The following is a 15,178-nucleotide window of genomic DNA, read 5'->3' on the forward strand; positions in this document are numbered from 1 at the left end:
CGGGGGGGGGGGGGGGTGGGGGTGGGGCGTGGGTGTGCGCACCTGCTGACACGCGTGGTTTTTACCGGCTCAGCCGTCTGAGAGGGAGATGCACACTGATGGGGCTCGTCAGTATCGTGGATCCCGAGAACGAAGGCGCCGCCATAAACCGCGGCAAGAAAGTCACGGGTAGGAAATGTCAAATCGTACGGTACTGTTATTTGCCGCGCGGCCATTTTCAGTTTTGCCGTCATCTCAATAATTGCCTGTGTAGGAATTATTATTTAAAATTATTTTTTAAGCTTATTTGTTTTGAGAGCGAAAAGGCAGTGCGAGCGGGGGCGGGGCAGAAAGAGAGGGAGAGAGTTGTTGACCAAGCAGGTCCACACTGTCAGCACAGAGCCTGCCACGGGGCTCGGTCCCACGACGCCGTGACATCGTGACCTGAGCTGGAACGGGGAGTCGGACGCTTAACGGACGGGGCCACCCGGGGGGGGCGCCCCTTAGGAATTATTATAAATGATTTAAAATATTTTAAAACTATTTAAATGCTTAAAACCAAAGACCCATCATGTCTCTTCGCGTTTCTCCCTTCCAGAACGGTCCCTCAGACTTCGTCTTTCTGTCTTCGGCGGCAGTGGCACTTGGGAGGGCCCAGGCGGTTGTCTGGCTTCACAGGCGGCCCCCGCGTGTTCCACGGGCCCGCGGCCCGCGCGCCACAGCCGGTGTCGCCAGGCTGGGTGTGGAGACGGCGGTGCGGGGGGAGGGGAGGGGCAGCCCGGCTCCTGTGGCCACGGTTCTTGGCGGCTCCGCCCCTCTCTCCACCTCGGGGCCTCCCTCTCCCTATTCGCAGCTCAGCAGAACATCTGAACGTACGTTTGATCGTTTGAAACCCCTTTGTCGGCATTTGGCAGAAGGGCTCTCACAAAGCGGGAGCCGGGCTCCGTCCCCTGTGGGCTCCCCGTGGGTCCGGGGCAGGGCCAGCGGGGTCCCGGCCCGAGCCCGTCCTGCCCGGACCAGCAGGTGCCAGAGACCGTCAGACGCTGTGCTGCGCGGGCGCCGGCCCCCGGGCTGTGCTTGTGCTGTCCCGGGGCTCCCGCCAGCCGCCTGGCAGGGGACTCCGCTCAGAGCAGCGGGGCGGCTCAGCGGGCCCACGGAGGACCGAGCCGCGAGCACCTGGCGGGACGGTCCTCTCGAGCACTGCAGCCCTGGCCCTGCTGCCCCCCCCCCCCCCGCGCCCCGCCCCCCCCCGGGGCCCACGCTCGCAGGCGGCCCCTCTCTCCGTCCCGGAGCAAGAAGGCCTGTGGCTCCCGGCTGTGGCGCGGGGGCCCAAGTGCAGTGCAAGCCTCTCCCTACGCCGCCGGCACCCTGCGGCCCGCTGCACTCCAGGCCGGCTCGACTCCCTGGCTTCCGGGGGGGAGGACCCTCGCCTCATCCCCCTGCTCTGCAAGGGCACTGGGGCAGCCGTGCCGGCTGGGGGCAATGCGGCCTCTCAGCAGACTGTCTTGGTCTCCCAGATTTCGTCTCCCTCCCTGCCTGCTTCCTCCCTTCTTCCCTCCTCCCTTCTTCCCTCCTCCCTTCCCCCCTCCTCCCTTCCTCTCTCCTCCCTTCCCTCCTCCCTCCCTCCCTTCCTCCCTCTCTCTCCTCCCTTCCCTCCTCCCTCCCTTTCTTCTTTCTTCCTCCCTCCTTCCTTCCTTCCTTCCTTCCTTCCTTCTCCTTCCTTCCTTCCTTCCTTCCTTCCTTCCTTCCTTCCTTCCGTCCTTCCTTCCACAGCTGCTTCCCAGGCCAGCATCTATACCCCTGGGCAAATCCAGACAATGCCCTGCCTTCCCAGGTGAGCACCTGGGGGCCTTCCCTCGCCTCAGGCTGACAGGGAGGACGCAGAGGCTGTGGCTCATGGGCTGCTGGAGCCCGTGGTTGATGACATTTTGAGGGCCTAGGAGCCCTTGGTGCCTGGCTGCCCCCTCTCCCCGACCCGGCCGCCTGCCCCATGGCACCCATGCCCGGGCTCACTCTCCTGCAGAGAAACTTCCGGGGGAGGCCCTCCCTACCAGGTGGGAGCAGGGGTGCGAGGGGAGGGAGGTGCCTCATTTCTCTGCGGCTGTCGAGGCCCCCGATGGCCTCTCCCGCGTTCCAGTCGGCCCGGGCCCCCAGAACACATGCCTCAGGGGGCGTCACCACCAAGAGTTTATCTGTCTCCGTCCTGGAGGCGGGAGGTCCCAGGTGCAGGCGTCTCGCGGCTGGTTTCTCCCGAGGCCTCTCTCCCTGGCGCGTGGACGCCCAGTTCTCCCCGTGAGGTCGTGTTTTGCTGGCACGGGCAGAGGTGCAGCCCCGTGAGGCATGGGGCAGGCGCGTGGGACCCCCTCTGGGGCCCGGGGCGTCTGTTCGCGAGCGTGGGTTTCGGGTCGCAGGCCGTGTTGCCCCGGGGCTGAGCCCCGGATCCCAGCTGTTGGTTAGCAGGACGTGTGCTTGTAAGACGTCAGGCCCCCGGGGTGGACTCGGGCGGCTCAAGGACGGGCACGCGGAGCGTTTTCGGGCCTGCGGTCCCCTTGGCCAGGACGCAGCCGGGGAAGGCGTTTGCACGGTGTTGCGGCTGCACCGTGTCACCCAGAGCTGGCTCTCCGAGCCTGCGGGGACATCAGGGGACATCGGGGAAAGAGGAAACAGCGGTGCCCACGCCCAGACTCTCCACGCTTGTGCAGCTGGCCCGGGACCTTCCTGACCAGCACGTCAGGGGCGTATTCGTCCTGCCTGTAAGTCAGGTGTTTCTGTCCGGGCTTAGAACATTCCGCTTCCGGTCACTGCGGAACATTCAGTTTTTGTACAGCGGCTGCAGGCCTTGACTTTGCAGTGAGATGGAATCCGCTCCCCCCCACCCCCAAGTCGCTAAGTGTGACTTACACGCGTCCGCGCGAGTCGACCGATGCTCTTTCTGGAGACGTCCGTGCCGCGCTGAGAGCCCCGCTGGGGCTGTTTTGATAGTCTTGACCCGCCGAGTCTGGGGGTTTGCAGGCCGGACCAACCCCCACCTGGAGCACGGCCACGCCCATCCCTGCCCCAAGCTGCCGAGGATGCGGACAGGAGACCCCAGAGGGTGGCTCGCTGCTCCCGTGCGAAGCTAGCTTGCCGGCCCAGACCCAGACCCAGTCCTCAGCAGCGGCCAAGTCAGCAGAGAAAGTCACATCCGTCGAGGTTCCCCTCCGTGTCTCCCTGAATGAAGCCGCTAAACCTGGGTCAACAGGCGTGGGGGCAGAGACGCAGAAATGGCAACTCCCGCTTTCCACACCTCCCTTTGGGACTCGATGCCGGGATGACCCCCACGCAAGTGCCCGCTGGGCAGACCTGCTCCCTGAGGGGCTGGCGAGCGGCCGTGGTGGCACCCGCGTCCCCCTGACAGGTGGCCGTCCCAGCAGCAACCGTGCCCGGGCGACCGACTGGCCATGTGACCTCGGTCCCCCCCACACCTGCTCCCCGGAGGGCCCCCCCCCCCCAACATCGGCAGCCTGAAAATCTCTCCAGGTGGTTCTTGACCTATACCACTCAGTTTTTTCCTTAAAATTAAAAAAAATATTTTTGTTTTAGAGAGAGAGAGTGTGCGTGCGAGAGGAGGAGAGGGGCAGAAAGAGAGAGAATCTCAAGCAGGCTCCACATTCAGCTTGGAGCCGGCCACGGGGCTCGAACCCACGAACCGTGAGATCACGGCCCGAGCCGGAATCAAAAGTTGGGCGCTTCACTGACTGAGCCCCCCGGGCGCCCCCCTTATAATTTTTAACGCTTACAGGATTACACTGTAAATATCACTCAGAACTGGAGCCACTCAGCATCTTAATTAGGTTTCATTTCTTGTATTGAATTTTGTTTTTTCTTGGAACCAGTGAGGGCCCCGTCCTTTTAGAGACGCGTCCTCCCGGACGCTGTTAACGCGGCCACGCTCTCCAGACCCACGCCTCCCCGCAGGATGCGCACCTGGTCCTGGTGTCCGACCCTCCGTCTCACGGCTGACGTGTCCCGGGCGTGTTGCGTCCTCCTCCCACCTTGGCAGGCGCCCCTGGGTGGAGGGCGCCGTCTGGGGGCTTCCTTCCCCGCTCAGCTGGAGAGCCTCACCCCGCTGCCCACAGCCACGGCCTCCCGTCGGGGCTGCTCCCTGGCCCTGACGTGGCACATTCTGTGGTAGTTTCCCGAGAGGGGACGTGTGGGAGACGAATGTTTTGAGAACGCGCCCGTCTAAAAATACGTGCATTCTTTCTCCATCCTTGACGTATTTGCCCGCGGATATAGTTTTGCGTTGGACAAGACTTCCCCCCGAGTCCCAGAGGCCACTCCCCGCGTGCTCCAGCTTCCTGGGTTTCAGCAGAGGTGTCCCCGTCGTCCTGATTCCCAGCGCCCTGCCTCTCCTCCTGACCTTCTGGAGTCTTTGCTTCTCGGTGGCTTGAGACCTGTGGTCACCAGCGCGCGTCTCGTCTCGTCTCGTCTCGTCTGCTGGTGCAGGTGGACGAGGTCATGCCCTTCCTCCGGGCGTGTGACCTTGACAGCCTCCTGCCCCTTCCTCTGCTCTCTGTTCTGGACCCCTCACTTCGAGTTGTGAGGCCCCCTCGGCTGAATATACTTCTCTTACCTTTTTGTCCTGTTTTAGCTCTTAGTTTTCTTTTTGACGAGGTTTCCTCAGCTTTTTCTTCCACTCGATCAACAATTTTATACTGTTGTCACAAGAATTCCTTCTTATTCTTTGAATATTCTTTTTTTGTTTTAATTTTTTAAATGTCTATTTTTGAGAGAGAGAGAGAGAGAGAGCGCACGAGCAGGGGAGGGGCAGAGAGCGAGCGAGACGCACGGAATCCGAAGCAGGCTCCAGGCTCTGAGACCCGAGGCTCAAACCCACGAACTGCTGAGATCATGACCTGAGATGAAGTCAGACACTCAACCGACTGAGCCACCGAGGGGCCCCTCTCTTTTTGTTTTACACAGCATCTTACTTCCGTTTCATGGCTGCAATACTCTCTGAATGTCTGGATAATATTTTCTATGAAGTTTTTGTTAAACAGATTGAATACATAAATAGGTACTTCTCTCCCCCCCCCACCCCCCCAAAGCTTGGGCATCTTTGGATGAGCACTGATTTTACGGGTCAGGCTCTGCGAAGCCTGCTGGCCAGGGTGGGGACCTGCCAGCCCGCTGTGGGACGTCCACGTCTGTCGCTGTCCCTGGTGCCGCGTCAGTGGTTTGCAGGGGGGCCTGCCAACCTCGCGTGGTGTGCGAGCCGAAGGGCACGGGTCTCACGACTCCCTGTGCAGGCTTCTGGGGCGGCTCCCTCTTAGCAAAGCCACCCCCCTTCCCTCAGCTGTTCCTGGGGCCTCCCTCCCGAGGCCGAGCTTGTCTCCGGCAGGGGTGGGGGAGGGCGGTGCGGTGCCTTAGCTGTGCAGGCTGGGGGTCTGGTGGTCCCGTTCACCACGTCTCCCCAGGACTCACCCCGGGCAACCTTGAGTGTCGAGGGTTTGGAGGCTGTGGGGGCAGGTGCTGAGGGAAAGGGGTCCTCGGTGGCCACTGCAGGGTCTGGTGGCCTTCACAGCAACACTTGGGGGAGCCGGGTGGCGGCTTCTGCTTGGAGACACCGCCCCAGACGCCAGGCTGTGTGCAAGGGTGTCCCGGGGGCCGTCGCAGAGGGGACGTCACAAGGAAGGAAGGCATCACGGGGAGGGCGTCTCTGTGGTCTGGCGTTTCCGGACGGAGCATGTCCCCTGAGCGAGGAGGAGATCTACCCAGGCTTCAGGGCCAGGTCCACCCAGGGAAGGGATGCTTAATGTTTCTGCACCGGTGTGTGGGGACAGGGTGGGACAGCTGCTCGCGTGAGCCCCTAGGTGACCATCCCTGGAGATGTGTCCTGGCCAGACTGAGTCCCACCCAAGTGCTTGAGGCACCGTGCAGGTGCACAGGTCTCTGTCACACATATTCCCGGAATCAACCAGCCGGTTCTGGAGTCATTCACGTTTCCGCTGAATTCCATCTCGTTCCGTAGGGTCGAATGCAGCGTTTTCCTATCTGGCTGCGGCCAAATTCTGAAGGCAGAGGCTTCCTCCCCAGTCTCCCGGCAGATTTCCGATCCGGCGAATCTGGTGACATTTCTCTCTGCACGTGCCTGTGGGAACGCAGGGGGCGAGCCAGCTTTCCCCCACGTAACCCTGAAGCCTACGCGGGCAGGATTCTCTGCAGCCCCCGGAAGGCGGGAGCAGGTGAGGACAGTGTCGTGGGCGGGATCACACGGGGCCACCCCACCCGTCGGGGGCCAGGCACGCGTTGTTCCTTCCAGATTTTTCTTTCCCTCACTGCTGTCAGGGGGGAATGACAGCGACTGTCACTCGACGTGGGATCATTGGCAGATCCAGTGAGATGAGGCCTCGAACACGGATGCCCAGAGCGTAGCAGCTGCGCCGGACCCGGGGGAGCCCCTGTGACCGCAGGGGGGGTGGCGGGCCCTGCAGCGTGCAGACACCCCACGCCTCACCGCCACGGCATCTGAGAGACTCACGCCTCCAGGGGCTGCAACACGCAGACGCGTCTGTGGAGAAAATACAGTTTTTTAGGTGAGAACGTACGAGTCCGTTTTGCAGACAAAGGGAAGAGGTGTTTGGGATTATGTCAAAGCGTGTGGATTTGTTTTTTAACCACAAATGGAGACGGTTTTCCTGGTTTTCCCAGGTGGGGGGGTCCGTGGTCACCCCAGCGGCCGAAGCGGCTGTGATTCAGGGAGCGAGGCAGGTCGGTGGTCAGTGTCAGGACCTCTGGCCGCCGCGGACCTTCCGCGATTGTGGGCGTGACGTCGGGAAGGAGGTACACGGGGGGGGGGGGGGGGGGGGGGGACGGTGACTTTTGCGGGCCCTCCGCCGGATGCAATAAGTAGGTTAGAACATGAGAGACGCAGCTGATTAATGAACCAAGTGACAATGCTGTCCCTAGACCAGTGTAATCAGACATAAAAGCACATTTGTCTCTGGAGCAGACAGAGCCCCTTCGTGAGTCACGGAGACTGGCGGTCCTTGGAAAACCCAGAACGCACTTTGTTCTCATTTCTTCTTTTTTCTTTTTAAACCTTATCTATCTATTTAAAAAATTTCTAGGTTTATTTGTTGGTTTTGAGAGAGACAGAGCGTGCGTGAAAGAGGGGCAGAGAGCGAATCCCAAGCAGACTGCACGCGGTCAGCACGGAGCCAGACGCGGGGCTCGAACGCGCAAACCGCGGGATCACGAGCTGTGTGGAAGCCAGGAGTCGGAGGCTTAACCGACTGAGCCCCCGAGCGCCCCTGCTCTCGTTTCGTCTTTGGCGTCACGAGTGCACACCCGAGTCACTCAGAGGGTCCTGGGCCGTGTTCCTTGCAGAGCAAGGCCGGTCCAGACGCTTGTTTGTGGGGGGTGCGTCCCTGGAGGATTTTCTCCAGAAAGCTGCTGTTTCTCCGCGTTACAATAGTAGCCTAATTAATTTTAATATTCGCCTGACTGTGCATCTAAGCCGGTTGGAGGATGTGTCGCAGGAGGAGGCACAAACAGGAGACGTGCCGGCCTGCGGTGTGGGCGAGGCGGGCTCCGATGGGGGCTGGGAGCCCGGCGCTCGCCCCCCGGCATCGGGGGACCGGCCTCGCGGCTGATTGCTCGAGCAACCTGCAGACACACTCCCAGCCCATTGAAATTCCAGGCGTCTCCTCGTACAATTCCCACCTATGTAATTGTCAACTGGACCTTATCATCATTTATTATGCAAAACTGAATTTTTCTGAAGCGTGGAGAATGAAGTAATTTCGTATGCAAACAGTCAGAACTCTCATGTGTATTCTGATTACGTACATGTGGATAAATTCACTTATGATGAGTGACAGTGTGAGGTTTTGGGGCCGGGCCGGTCAATTGGCGAAAGACACTGATGAAAATGACAAACTGAGTGCCAGAAGTGTCCCCGACGCATCCTGGAGGAAACGTGCAAAATGTCAGTGGCTAGCGGCTGCCTGTTAATAACCGAAAATGATGGTGTGTAATGAGCAGAGGTTTCGTGGTGATTGAAGAGTGATCTCTTGCTCATCCAGATGCCGCTGCGTAGAAATACCTATTGCTTTTTACTGACAAATGCTAACGACCTTTAAACCTTCTGCTACAGGCCCTGTGTGCCTTGGCCGAGTCAGGGGGTGACACTTCCTGCCTGCATGGGGCGGCATTGGGCGGGTGCGTTCCCCCCCATCCAGTCCCTTCCAGCAGGGGCACCAGCTCTGGATGGCTGGGGGTCTCCGCTCGCCCGTGGGCCAGTCTGGCCTTTTGGGAGCACCTACATCCAGGCTGCTCACAGGGCCTGACCAGCGGGGGCAGCATTCTGGACCCCCGTCAGGGAGCCCTCGGGCCCAAGAGAAAGGATGGAGTTCACGGGGTTCAGCGTGGCCCGTTTTGAGGCTGAGGGCAGCCCGAGGCCCCCCAGGGGCAACACGGACACCGGGAGGGGTGGGGGCTGCACCTGGGTTCTGGACAAGCACGGCGGGTGGGGGTCTGCACGTCGCGGTAGAGGAGAGCCCCGCGTGAGCTGCTCGCCAGGGCATCTCCGCGGCTGTTTGGAGCAGGGATGGCCGAGCCAGGCGGTAATGAATCAGGCAGGGATGACTGAGTCAGGCGGCCTTCCATCCTCGAGGACGGCAGGTGTGCAAGCAAATAAAGGCCACGAGACGTGGGGCGCGAGGTGGGGGAGGGGCCCGCTCCGCGTGAAGACCCTCCTTGAGTGGAGGAACTCAGAGGCTTTGCAGGGTTTGGGGTTGGCCGGCCAGGGTGGGGGGCTGTCCCCGTTCTTCCTGGTTTTCTGCAAGTCAAGGGTGGGCCCGGGGAGCTGCGGCCGTGGCGTGGGGGCCGCGGGCTTCCCTGCACGTTGGGAGGGTGCGGACCCCTTAAACCGTCCAGCCCGGGGCACATTCCCCGGTAGAAGTTCTCTTTGGTAGCTCACAAACAGAGCTTGTGTAATGCTCTGTGCTTATAGAATGAAAACCTGAAGCAAAAACACCCCCAAGCCCAGAAAACTTAAATATAAAATAAATCGATTGAAACACAGCAAATAGTACAGGAAACGGTGAGGAACATAAACCATTGGGTCAGCGGGGCCCTTCAAGGTGACACAGTTGCCCAGCCGCGCTTCTGCAGCCAAAGAAGGCGAAGTCAGTGAAATGCGTTGGAAAAGGCCGACTCTCGCAGCCTCTCGGGGGTTGAATTATGTGCCCCGAAACACACGTTTAAGTCCTAACCTCTAGGCCTGTGTATTGACCTTATTTGGAAATAGGGCCTTTGCAGATGCCGTCAAGTTAAGGTGAGCTTGTCCTGGCTGAGGCCCGAAGTCCAGTGGCTGGCACCCTTAGAGGAGGAGGGACAGGGACACACAGGGACGCACGGGGGCACCAGGTCACGGCGGGTGCAGAAGCTGGGGCAGCATGTACACAAGCTGAGTGACACCAAGGGCGGCAGCAGGCAACAAAGGCCAGGGGAGGGAAGGAGGGACCCTCTGCCAGGGCCCCGGGGGCCTCTGCCCGGCTGACAGCCGATCTCGGGCCGCGCTCCAGACCTCGAGGTGGGGAGGGGCATGTCTGTGTTTCCCCGCCCTGCTCTCGTAGCCACCCCGGCAGCCCCGGACACGGATGTCACCCCACGGGGCCAGGTGTGGTGCGTTCAACGTGTTAAAAGCTTGCATCTAACATTAAAGAATAGCTTTCTCGGGATCTGATGCGCTGTTTCCAGCCCATCCTTGGGATAAATCCCACTTGGTCCTGGGGTATAATTCTTACTGTATATCCTGCTGCGGTCAGTCTGCCGGGGTTTCGCTGAGAATTTGTGCCTCCGTATTTGTAAGAGGTATTTCTCTGCAGTTTTCTTTCTTTGTGGTCTTAGCCCAGTGCTCACACCAGCCAACACTGGCCTCATAAAAACGGCATATTCTTTAAGAAAAAAGATGACTCCCGATCTGTCATTTAATGACGCGCCCCAGCACCCCGCTCAGGATCAACACGCAGACGCTGAATCTCCAGTCCAGGGCACCGGGGCAACGGTGGGAAGAACCCTGGAAGTGTGTCAAGGCCACGGCCAGGGGCCCTGAGCACCGGTACCTGCCAGAGGTGACGTCTCGTGGGCAGAAGGCGGGCTGCAGGAGAAGCGCGGGCTGCTCCGGGGGCCGAGGCCAGGCTCGCTGCGCTCGTGGGGGCCCCACAGTGTGAGGCGCCCCGACCTCACTCCCCTGTTTCTGTCCGTCAGGGCTGCTCTGCACGGGCACGTGGCCCAGCACCCACCCCGCCCCACCAGCCACTCGGCCGTCCCGGCCCCGCACCCCGACACCCACACTGGCCCACTGGGACCGCCCCGTATTCCCACCTCGGGCTGGGAAGCTCTCCCCGGTCTCCAGTCGCCACCTGGACCCTTCCCCAGAGAGGCCTTCTTGCCCCCACGGCCCCCAGACTCGTCCCCCTGCTTTGTTTCTCCTCACAGCCCCGTGGCAGCCTGGCCCTGTGAACCACTGCGCAGTCTCACGGGAGTGTCCGTGCGCGTCCGCCAGCAACGCCAAGAGCAAAGCCGCCAGTGAGTGTCCTTGGGGCCTCCCGCGGAGGCCTCGCGTGCTCTGGCCAGGCGCTCACAGGGCTGTGTCCCAAGCCTTTGCTTTTGGAGGTTTTCTTTAAGATGAGAAGCTCGGAAATGCCCTTGCCTTCCCTGCACGGTTTTCCTCTGTGTTCTTGCGTGAACCGGGGCAACAGGATTCCAGAACTCCAGAGCCAGGAAGCTCTCTGGCGGCATCCAGTCCAACCTCCTGTTTACGGTGACAAGTGTGAGTCCTGGAGAAGCCGACTGCCTCACCCCAGGTGCCAGGGTGGGGTGGCGGTCAGGGCCGCCACACCGCTCCTGGAGGCCCACGTTCGAGTTTTCAACCTGGACGGAACGGCAACTTTGAAGAGTGTCCTCAGGGTTGGAGCAGGGATGTGACGCGGGGCTGGGAGGAAGGTGGCTTCTCAGCCCAGGATACTGGCTTCCCCCGCCCCCACCTTCCTCCTGGGACCCCGTGTAAGCATTTGAGCTCACTTCCGGGGCCTGTGGTCCACAGGCACAGCTGGGGCCCCGAGGTGGTCTGGGTGGGGCTGGACGTGCAAGTTCATGGCCCGCGTGGACTTCGACGTGCAAATTCGTGGCCCGCGCGGACTGAACCTGTTCCCAGCACGCAGAGCTGAATAAATATTTGCCGATTGATTGAATGAGTGAATGTATAATTTTAAGCCTCTGGCTCTCAACTAATCCAGGACTCCCGGGAAATCAGTCTTTGTGAAGTTTCGATCAAAGTCGCCTCAGATCCTTCTGGAACAAGGCAGGATAGAAATAACAATTTTAAAGACAGTGGACGTGAGTGCCGGCGGAAGGGCAGGAGGGACGCGGCTCCCCGCCTTCAGACTCTCCCCGGACGCCTACTACGTGCCAGGCTGCGAGGTGCCCCCATCCGGCGTGTAACCTCACCACCGAACAGTCTCGGTCCCGCGGTGTGCAGGGGGACGCGGCTCTGTGACGAGTCTGCGCGGGTGACGGCGACCCGGGCGGTGCCGGCTGAGTCTTGAAGGATCAGCCCGGGTTCCTGCAGGGTGCGGGGAGGATGCCGCCGTGTGGGAAGAGCCACAGACAGCGTGGGCCCCGCCTGCCGGAGTCCAGCGTGGCGGGGGCAGCCAGCGTGGGGAAGGCTCCTCCAGAGGAGGACGACCCGCCAAGCTGTGCGGGCCTGGGCTGCGTTTCCTCGGGGTGGCTGAAGTGACTGCTCGAGGGCCCTTGGGCGGAGTTGTGCACGGGGAGGGAGGGGGGGGGGGCGCGAAGGCGGATTCGGGCCGGGAGGGGCTCCGGAGGAGGCAGAGGAGGTCAGGGGGGAATTTGGAGCGGAGGCCACGCGTGAGGCCGCCGGACGGGCAGACGGGGAGCCTTCCTGTGGGCTCCCGATGTCCTTTATCCAACCCGGGGCTCTGGGAGGTGGAGCTCGGTGCCGTGGGTTTTAGGTGGAAAAGTCAGCAGAGCTGCAGGTGAGGCGAGTCTGGGGGAGGCCGCGGTCCTTGGGCATCGTCGTGGGCGTGGGGGTTGGCGGCTGACGCCGAGATGGGACAGCTTCCCTCCTGAAATGCAGGGAGCCCGCAAGGGGAACGTGGGGGGGGGGGGGGGGACACCTTCAGCAACTGAAGCCACCTCCGAAGGTAACACTTGGTTTGCACAGGGCTTCCTGTTAATTTTCGGCTGGTTATTTCACGTGCCGTCGTAGTGCTGTGGGTTTGTCTGCATCGTCCCCACAGTGCTATTCGTGAACCTTCTGTCAGCCCCGCCGCTGGTAAGGAACCCCACGTGCTCCCCCCACTGGGCTCCAGGAACAGGAGTGAAGAGTGAGGCCCGCCCGCCCGCGGCCTCGGGGTCTTCCTGGGACCCCGGCACTGGTGCGGGCTTCCTGTTTACCCTTAATCACCCAGAACTCTGACTTCCGGATAACAGGCAGCTCGCTTTCTCCCCAGCCCTAGCGTCAGGAGCCAGGGTGGACCCCCAGCCCGCGTCTGGAGGCAGCGCTTGTCAGGACAGTGGAAGAGTTCAACCCTCGCCGTCTGGAACCACGAAAACGCGCAGGAAGATCTATCCGGGCCGCCCTAGAGACCCAAGGGATGCGGGTCAGGGCACGTACAAGGGCCCTGGGGGCAGGGTGGCCCGGAGGCGGGGCCCTGGGCAGACAGAGCCCACGGGTGCGCCGCGCCACCGGTTCCCACGAGGAGCACGCCAGCACTCCCGGGCTTCTTCTTTGCCAGGACGCCCCCCCTCCAGTCAAGATTGCTTTACTGTGGCAGCGGTCTCTGGGTGACCCCATCAAGGACCCCCCCCCGTCGCCCCTCGGCCCGACTCCAAAGCCTTCTTTCTCCCCGCGAGGCTCCGGCTGACGCAGCGCGGATTCCGGGCGCGGGAGGGGGGGGGGGGATCGCTGCAGCTCGGGGACGGGGAAGAAGAAATGGAAGGAGAACCTGCAGACGCGGGCAGGTCGGTGCCCTGACAGCTCAGCCTTCCTCAGGGACCCGGCGCTCTAGACGTTCTTTGTTCTTTGACGTGGGGGAGGTGAGAGCTTTCGCGGGGCGCTGGGAGGGAGGGGGAAGACCCGCCCTCGGCCGCGCATGCGCTCCGGACCCAGAGCGGGAGACACGCGGGCGGGAACGCGCAGGCGCAGGGCCGGGTGGGACGGGGTGCCGCGAGCCTGACTTTGTGAATGGGGGCGGACGGCTGAGCCCCCTCCCGGTCCCACCCTCGGGCGCGGGGCGGGGGGGGGGGGTGGTGGCAGTCCTCCCGGCCCCAGGCGTGCTGGCGGCTCCGCGCCCGGAGCTCCCCTCCGCCCCCCGCCCGACCACCCCTCCCACCCGGCGGGCCGCCTCCGCACCTGCCCGCGCCTGAGACAGGTGCGGCCCTAGGCCGCGCCCCCGCCCCCTGCTCCCGCCCCCAGCCCCGCCCCTCTCCCCCCGTTCTCCCCCTCCCGCCCCAGCCCCCCCCCCCCCCCCCCCCCCCCCCCCCCCCCCCCCCCCCCCCCCCCCCCCCCCCCCCCCCCCGCCCCTGGCCCCCTGCGCCCCCAGCCCCACTCCCGGCCGACGCAAACCGCAGGGGGCGGGTCCCTGCTCGGCTACCTGTGCCGTGGGGACACCCACAGCCGGGCGCCAGCACGCATCTCAGCCCGTGGGATTAGGAAAGGTGGGCGGCCACCCACCGAAAACGCACCGCCCCGGAGCCCCTGCCCGGGTTGGAGGAGAAGCCGCCCCCGCCCAGCTCGGCGGCCCCCAGGTGTGAGGCACAGCAGTGAGACCATGACGGGGGCTGGGCTGGAGAGGACCGTCACAATCCCGCGGGGGCGCCCGAGGGGGCGGACACGACGGGGGCGCATCCCCGTGCGGCGTCGGCACACACGTCACCCTTAGATGTCCATTTCCGGGGACGGTAGAGGGCACAGGCGTTGGGCCCCCCGAAGGCACGGAGTTCCGACCCTGGCCCGAATGGGATCGCGCTCCTCGAGCAGTGAGTGAGTGAAACACACCCTCGGTTCCGTCCGAAAGAAAGTCCGAAAGGGCACAGACCTGGATACAAGTACCTGCCCCCGGGCACCGGGCAGGGCGCACAGAGGGGACTGGTTGTGACGCGGAGGGTGCGGCCCAACCCCACGGCGCGAGGGAGCGCAGCCAGCCTCCCCAGCTTCCCTTCGGGGTGAGAGGCGCGCCTGGGAAACCAGACTCCAGCCACGGGCGGCGAGGGGCCCGCGGCTGGGCCAGCTTCCTCGGGGACACACCGGAGCCCCGTGGGGGCTTTGCTACCCGGTGACCCCGGGAAAAGGTCGATGTTCTCATCCATAAAGTGGGAGTGAACTGGGAGCGCCAGGAGCCCCGGCGAGTACCACGCAGTCCCGGACGGGCCTCCTTGTGTGTTTGGTGGCCGGCATGGTGCCTGCTGAGCCCGGGGAGGGGGGGGGGGGGTCTGGGGGCAGCGAGCCAGGCGGGCTGGTGTCCGGGAGGCGTTAGTTCCGACCGGCCCCTGGCACTGGCTGCTTGCACGCAGGGTTCACTTGGAGATTCACTGCCGAGCGCCCTTCTGTCCGAGCGAGGCCCGGCTGACCAGCGCTCTACCCAGTGAGCTGCCCTTTGGGAAATGGGGTCTGAGGCCAAGTGACAAGCCCTCGGTCAAGGCGTGTAGCGTGAGTGCAGCTCAGGTAGGCGGGATTCTAGTACATTTGTAGGTGACATTTTCTCCCCTTTCCCAGATGTCACCTAGGAAAGTCACGTAGCCCTTTGGGTCCTGACGTTTTCATCTGTGCACAGGTGTGTGTGCATGTGTGGGTGTGTGTACACGGGTAGGTGCACCATGTGTATACAGTCGTGTGCATGTGTGCGTGTGCGTGTGTGTATGTGCGTGCACACGCATGTTGGCAGAGGGAGGGGTGGGCGTACACGGCCTGGGAAACATCTCTCAGAGCTAACATTCTCTCACCTCATCATCCTTTTCCATCAACAGATACCGGCCACCTGCCTCTCCTGTCCCCACGAGGCTCTGGGAGGGTCTCCACCGAGCCCTGCTCTGCACCCGCAGACTTCTGCTTTCTCTCAGCCCCATTTGCTGCCTCCCCCCTGCCGGCTCATCCCCATTTCCTCCCCCTCCCCGACTCACCTCTGCA

General features: G+C 62.7%; 3 long non-coding RNA genes across 3 annotated transcripts; 2 read left to right on the forward strand and 1 right to left on the reverse strand.

The window, feature by feature from the left end:
• The first annotated feature begins 555 nt into the window (after positions 1–555).
• Positions 556–6,798, forward strand: LOC122213065. Its single transcript, XR_006199434.1, has 4 exons — positions 556–851; positions 5,993–6,206; positions 6,284–6,557; positions 6,673–6,798. It is a non-coding gene; the product is annotated as an uncharacterized LOC122213065 (long non-coding RNA).
• Positions 6,799–11,213: 4,415 nt separating this feature from the next.
• Positions 11,214–13,809, reverse strand: LOC122213064. The gene is made up of 3 exons (XR_006199433.1): positions 13,647–13,809; positions 11,479–12,116; positions 11,214–11,322 (listed from the first exon to the last, which is right to left on the reverse strand). It is a non-coding gene; the product is annotated as an uncharacterized LOC122213064 (long non-coding RNA).
• Positions 13,810–13,961: 152 nt separating this feature from the next.
• LOC122213066 lies at positions 13,962–15,178 on the forward strand. Its single transcript, XR_006199435.1, has 3 exons — positions 13,962–14,035; positions 14,566–14,716; positions 15,019–15,178. It is a non-coding gene; the product is annotated as an uncharacterized LOC122213066 (long non-coding RNA).

Source organism: Panthera leo, chromosome A2, assembly GCF_018350215.1.
Source record: "Panthera leo isolate Ple1 chromosome A2, P.leo_Ple1_pat1.1, whole genome shotgun sequence".
In the NCBI taxonomy this organism is placed as follows: Eukaryota; Metazoa; Chordata; class Mammalia; order Carnivora; family Felidae; genus Panthera; species Panthera leo.